The 7,355-nt window shown below is 38.7% G+C and overlaps 1 long non-coding RNA gene across 1 annotated transcript; it reads right to left on the bottom strand.

Annotated features, from left to right (window-relative positions):
- Nucleotides 1-298: 298 nt before the first annotated feature.
- Nucleotides 299-2,340, bottom strand: LOC138808658 (uncharacterized). The gene is made up of 3 exons (XR_011366566.1): nt 2,235-2,340; nt 1,977-2,089; nt 299-374 (listed from the first exon to the last, which is right to left on the bottom strand). It is a non-coding gene; the product is annotated as an uncharacterized lncRNA (long non-coding RNA).
- Between the last annotated feature and the right edge of the window lie 5,015 nt (nt 2,341-7,355).

Here is a 7,355-nt window from a genome sequence, read left to right as displayed (position 1 = left end):
TTCTCTGAATATCCTGGGTGATCCTAGGAATCTTGGCATGGCGGAGAACATTTCTACAAATCTAGATGCTCTGTGATATGATGTCATCAATGTAATAAACAGAATGGGTTTCATCATCATAGTACAATCAATGGTAAATAAATGAATAAAAGACAAATTTCAAGGAACAACCACACCAAACATGTATGTACTGAACACCTATAGGTAAGTATAAATCCTATCTTTACAATATATATAAATAGTATGTTTCCTGGGCTGGAGCTTGAATTCAGGACTAGTGAACACGCCTGACTTTCTTACCTTCAAGTGCAGTGATCTTCCCCTTCATCCACATTGCTGCAGATTTACCCAGATCCTGAGTTCAAATCCAAAGCCTGTAAGAATAAACTGTGTGAACTGCAAGTCAGGGAGCTAAATTTTTTTTTTTTACTTTTCTCAGTACAGGGCTTGAAGTCAGGTTGTGGCAACTCTGCCTCAGCTTCGATCACCCTAGGCTGGAGTGCAGCCACTAGATCTACAGCTGTTTCTGGGATCCTAGACCCCAGGTCTTGCAGGGAAAGAAATTCACAGAAACAATGTGGCCTTTTTATGTTATCTTCCTTTGCTCGTTGACCCTCATGGGTCTGAATGACACTGTTGCAAAGGGTACTTCACCTTGCAATGCTGAAGGCTGGCAATCTATCTGGGAAGCCATAGGCCCACATGGCAACATAGGCCCTGATTTTGAATCCCCCTCCTAACACTTGAAAATGGTTCTCATCCATAGGAAGAACAATGGAATATTATCAATGTCAAGGTTCAATGAGTTGATCATGAATGATGCTCCTATAAAATTAGACAGTAACATTTCAGGAAGCTAACTGATTTTATTTAATATTAATGAAGCATAAAAAGAAAATTATTACTTACAGGAACACAATAATTTCAGGACACTGATTTCATTAATAGTATAAGGATGAAAATAATAACATTAATTATATGAATGCATGATTAATACCCAGGAATTGGTAGGAATGTAGTTTACATAACTGAATAATGTATAGACATCTCTGATACTCTGTAAAAACACATATTTATTAGCATACTTCCATATGCATGTCAATCTGTTCTTATTTTGTTAACCCCTGGGGCTTGAGCTCAGGTCCTAGAAACAGCCTGTCAGCTCAATTTGCCCCATGATGTCGTGCTGACACTCACCAATTCATGAATTGGGCCTTGTAGGCTTGTAGGCTGTGAGTTCAGATGCCAGCACTCCCCAAAAATGAATGGTGGAGTAAGAAGTTGATGGTGACACATTTTTTTTCTGTGAAAGTCCTGGGTGTCAGGTATGAAGTGGAATATATATGCAGACCTCTATCTTATGTAATCAATGTAATCAACGTTTTATGTACCATAATAGTCAAAATAAATGGTCAATATATGAATAAAACAAAAAATAAAATAACTACACTGAATGCAATATGGAGTTAACATATGTATATAAATATAAACCATATATGTAAATTGTACATGAATAGGATGTTTTCTAGTGGTGGGGATCTATTTTAGGCCTAAGGAATAGACATGAATTTCTTGACTTCTAGGAGGCCAGTTTCCCCTTCCCACACAGTGCAACAGAGTTACCAAGACCACGGGTACCAATCCCAGTCTTGGCAGAAAAACGGCACCTTTATAGTATGTAATAGTATAGTAATTCTAAGATATTTCATTATACCTCCATTTTAATGTGATTGTTTAAATGCCTCATAAAATATTAACTAACATCGATCAGTGTCCTATAACATAATTGTGTATAATTTTATCCTAGAATCATTCAAGAACTGCTCTTTCAATCATGACATACATCATATTCCATTGGTAATCATATGGACAGCAATAAGTTTCTTAGGATCTCCTTCCATTTGGAGGTGGCAGGACCAAGATTCCAACTGTGGGCTACAATTCCCACCACTTAAACCCGAGGATAGGGAACTCACCAGTCTGTCCAAGAACATCAACAAGACCAATGATTAGGCAGGTAACAGTGGCTCTTAGCAGTCCTCCTTGATATTTACAAGGCTGTGATGGGAGGATCATGGTCGAAGTCACCCTAGGCAAGAAAGTCCAACTTCAGTGCCAACAAAGCCAGAATCCCTGTGGCTCTAGTGTGGAAGGCCATCCTTGATCAAAAGCAGCTTACAGACTGTGCTCAGATCCTGAGTACAAGGTCTGGGACTGGGAACAAACAGACATACTCAACAATCTGTGAAGCCATCCAGCTAAATGAGGTCACCCTCTTGTCTCCAACTGAATTGGATATTGTTCCCTGGGAAAAGGGCTGGGGGAGCTGCTATCTTCTTGACTTCACCCATGCTGCTTGCATCACAGTATTCTGGCCACACCCCATTCTTTCATAGTTCTTTCTGACCAAAGAGATATAAGAATGGTGGCCACCCACACATTCCATGCTGCCTGGTAGCACCAGGATTCCCTGTGTTAGTTTACACCACTACCAGCAATTGAGGAAGGTAGAGATGGCTGAGTGGTGAGGAAGAGACTCAAGGCATCTTTGGAATATAGAAGGAAATTGAGATGCCTGCCTGCACCATGGCTTCCTTCCCTCCCCAAGGTGCAGAATTTCAAACATCAGGCAATGGCATCCTGCCAGGCTGCATAAAGCCCCAACCTGCTCCCTGGCCCTGGTTCTTTGCTCTGAGGCCATGTGTCTGTAATGCCACTGCCATCACTGCTCGCCCCACCTGGAGCAGCCTAAAGCAAGTTCTCCCGGCAGCACAGGTGAGTGGCTGTCCCCAAACCACCCCTACCTCCGGGTCAGACACTCCTCTGGTGGCACCATGACTCCCTACTTGTGTCCTCTCCCTGTCTCTGAGGAGCCACCTTTCTGTCTTGGGCATTTCTGAAACAGAGACTCAAGATATGCTCTGGCTGGGCTGGATTGAGGTCCTCCTATCTATGACAGGTATGCTTCACCAGACCTGGTCTTCTGGAGTTGGGATGGTAGACATGTAACAACATGCGCAGTCATCGATTTAGATGGATTATCCCAAAATTCTTAGTCCACAGCAGGCGATTCTTTTTTTCTTCATATTTTTTTATAGTGAAAATACTGTACAGAGGGGTTAAAATTACATGGGCAAGATAATGAGTACATAAATTATCAAGCATTGTAGCCTCCTCCTTTGATTCTGCTTCCCATCCCATCCTCTCCCCATCCCCCTATCCGACCCTCCACCTCCCCCTAACAAAGCTGTAAAGTTCATTTTCGACATAGGACTTATATGTCTCATTGTTGCAATGGGTCCACCTGTAATCCCTATCTAAAGGATTTTCTTTCCCTTCCCCTCGATAAATTATAACAACATAAAATACAGTGAAAGCAGGGAATATACCGTGGGGGAGGGACATAAAAAGCAACAAAAAATAAACTTATAAATGTACTAGAAAAAATGGAATGAAAGTAAAAATTTTTGAATACATATCTTAGGGTTCATTTCCCTAACACCAACTTATCTGACTTTTTCTGCTTGAGTCAGACATATACTAGTTATTGCAAATAAGGTAAACCATGGGACCTATGTTTCTTTGGGCCTGGTTTACTTCACTCTATATAATTTTTCCAAGTCTGTCCATTTCCTAAGAAATGGAGCAATGTCATTCTTTCTGATGGAGGAATAGAATTCCATTGTGTATATATACCATATTTTGTTGATCCATTCATCTACTGAGGGGCATCTGGGTTGGTTCCCTATCTTAGCTATGGTAAATAAGGCTACAATAAACATAAGTGTGCTGGTAGCTTTAGTGTGGTTTTGATTGTGAACATTTGGGTAAATGTCCAAGAGTGGGATTGCTAGGTCAGAGGGGAGTTCTATGTGGAGTTTTTGAGAAACCTCCATACTACTTTCCAAAGTGCTTGAACAAGTTTACACTCACACCAATACAGTAAGGTTCCCTTCTGTCCACATCCCCTCCAGAATCTGCTGTTATTAGAGTTCTTGATTATAGCCATTCTAACTGGGGTGAGGTGGTATCTCAATGTTGTTTTGATTTGCATTTCGTTTATGGCTAGAGAGTTTGAGCATTTCTTCATGTGTCTCTTGGCCATCCTTCCTTCCTCTTTAGAGAAGTTTCTCTTTAAGCTTTTAGCCCAATTATTTATTGGGCAGTAGTTTCTTTGAAGATTTGTTGTTGGGGGATTTAATTTTTTTAAGTTCCAGGTATATTGTAGATGTGAGACCCTTGTCTGTTGTATGGCTAATGAAGATTTTCTCCCAATCCGTGGGCTTTCTATTGATCTTGCTAGCTATGTCCTTTGCCATACAGAAGTGCTGCAATTTCATGCAATGACATTTGTCCAAACTTTCTTTGATTTGTTGTGTTTCTGGGTCTCTATTAAGAAAATTTCAGCCTGTGCCAAAGAGACCTAGGATTTCTCCTATTCCATCCTGTAATGTTTTCAGAGTGTCTGCTTTGTCATCGAGGTCTTTGATCCACTTGGAGTTGATTCATGTTCATTGTGATATATAAGGATTTAGCTTTAGTTTTCTACAAGTAGTTAACCAATTTTGCCAGCAGCATTTACTGAAGAAGCTGTGTTTCTTCCATTGTATTTTGTTAGCTCCCTTATCGAATATTAGAAGGCTATAGGTCTGTAGGTTCATTTCTGGATTTCAATTCTGTTCCATTGGTCCTGAGGTCTGTTCTTGTGCCAGTACCAAGCCATTTCGATTACTATTGCTTTGTAGTAGAGTTTGAAATTTGGTATTGATATTCCTCCAGCACTGTTCATTCTGTTGAGGATTGTTTTTGTTATTTGGGGTATTTTATTGTTCCCTATGAATTATTGGACTGCTTCTTCTATTTCCTTGAAGAATGAGGTTGGAATATTGATAGATATCACATTGTATTTGTAGATAGCCTTGGGAAGTATTGCCATTTTCACGATGTTGATTTGTCCATTCCAGGAACATGGGAGTTTTTGCCATTTTCTAAGATCTGTTTTGATTTCATTTTTAAGGTTTTTAAAGTTTTCATCATTGAGGTCCTTCACTTCTTTGGTTAAGTTAATTCCTAGGTATTTTATTTTTTGTGTGTCTATTATGAATGGAGTTGCTTTCCTAATTTCAGCCACTCTTTTCTCATTGTTGGTATACAGAAAAGCCATTGATTTTGGGGGGTTAATTTTGTTCCCTGCTACTTTGCCAAAGTTTTGAATCAGCTTGAGTAATTTGGGAGTGAAATCTATGGGATTTTCTGACTACAAGTATGACATCTGCAAAGAGGGAGACTTTTACTTCTTCTTTACCTATTTGTATCCCCTTTAGGTTTGCATCTTCTATTGTTCCTGTAGCTAGGCATTCTAACACTAGATTGAAGAGAAGTAAAGAGCTTGGACATTCATGTCTCGTTCCTGAGTTAAGTGGAAATGGCTTTAGTTTCTCACCAGTAAGTATAATGCTGGCTGTAGGTTTGTCATATACAACCATTATTGTATTGAGAAAGTTACATGGATTCCTAATTTTTCCAGAACCTTCATCATAAAGGGGCATTGGATCTTGCCATATGCCTTTTCTGCATGTATTGAGATAACCATGTAGTTCTCATCCTTGCTCCTGTTGATGTGATGAATTATATTAATTGATTTGCGTATATTGAACCAGTTTTGCATCCCTGAAATGAATCCTGTTAGATGATGAATTGTTTGAATGAATTGTTGAAGTCGATTGGCCAAAATGTTGTTGAGAAATTTTGTATCAATGTTCATCAAAGAAATGGGTCTATAGTTCTCTTTCTGTGAAAAGTCCCTGTCTGGTTTGGGGATGAGGGTTGTTATGGCTTCATAGAATGAATTCGGTAGTGAACTTTCTCTTTTAATTTCATTGAAGAGTTGAAGTAGTATTGGTGTGAGCTGTGTTTTGAAACCCTTATAGAATTCTGCTGTAAAGCCATCTGGTCTTCGGCTTTTCTTAGATGGGAGGTGTTATTGCTGTTTCTATTTCAATGCTTGATATGGGCCTGTTAAGATGTTTTAACTCATCTTGCTTTAGTTTTGGCATGTCAATTAATGCTAGGAAAAGGCCCATTTCTGCCAAGTTATCAAACTTATTAGCATAAACTTTTGAGAAATATTCCCTTATAATGTTCTGAATCTTTATTGTTTCTGTGGTGATGTTTCCATTCTCATCTCTCAGTTTATTTATTTGGGTGTGTTCTCTTCTTTTTCTGATAAGATTTTCTAAGAGTCTCAATTTTATAATTTTTTCGAAATAGCCATTCACATTGATAATGTGTTTGTTTTTATGAGCAAGATGTGACTCTTGAAGGCAACAGATAGAAGGATCTTGCTTTTTAATCCAACTAGACACTCTATGTCGCTTAATTGGAGAGTTAAGTCCATTAATGTTGAGAGATAGGACTGAGAGGTATTTGCGAGTACATGCCATTTTATCTACCTTCTTGGGGGCTGAGGCAACTGGGTTCTTCCTGAGGTTATTGGATTCTCAGTTTGGGTGCAATTTCATGGCCTTTATTGTGGTCTTGTTGGTATTCTATATGTAGGACATCTTTAATAATGTTTTGTTGGGCTGGTTTTGTGGAGATATATTGTTTCAATTTTTCTTTGCTATGGAAGTTTTTTATTTGACCTTCAGTAATGGAGAGTTTATCTGGGTACAGAATTCTTGGTTGATAGTTGTTTGTCTTTAGGGCATGGCATACATAATTCTAGGCTCCTTTTTCTATGATTGTCTCCCCTGTGAAATCTGAGGTGATTCTAATTGGTTTCCCTTTATAGGTGATTGATCTTTTCTCCTTGACAGCTTTAAGGATCTTTTCCTTGGTCTGAATTGATCTTGTGTGGATTATAATGTGACAGTGGGATGTCCTAATATGGTCCGGTCTATTTGGAGTACAAATAGCTTCTTGTATCTGAGTAGGCCTATCTTTTTCATGTTTGGGAAGTTCTCTGCTAGGATCCTGTTAAACAAATTTCATAGACCATTAACTTCTGTCTCTAGGTTCTCCTCTACAGCCATTATCCTCATATTAGGCCTTCTGATGGTGTCTTCCAAGTGCTGAATAGCTCTATCATATTTCTTGTATTTGTCTTGGATGGTGTATTTTCTTTTTCTATAATATCTATGCTGTTTTCAATCCCCGATATTCGATCTTCTGCATGGTGTAACCTACTAATCAAGACTTCACACTTTGTTTTTTATTTCTTTTTCTTCTATTTGGTCGGCTTTGATGGCTTCAAATTCTTTGTTGGAGCATTGTTTTATATCTTGTATGAACTTCTTTAATTCCTTAATTTGGTTTTCAGTGTTTATTCTCAAATCACTTAGTTGTTTGGTTAT

Source organism: Dipodomys merriami, unplaced genomic scaffold, assembly GCF_024711535.1.
Source record: "Dipodomys merriami isolate MVZ:Mamm:240054 unplaced genomic scaffold, mDipMer1.0.p SCAF_465, whole genome shotgun sequence".
Lineage (NCBI taxonomy): Eukaryota > Metazoa > Chordata > Mammalia > Rodentia > Heteromyidae > Dipodomys > Dipodomys merriami.
Note: the sequence above shows the minus strand (reverse complement) of the source record. Positions and strands in the feature narration are given on the sequence as shown.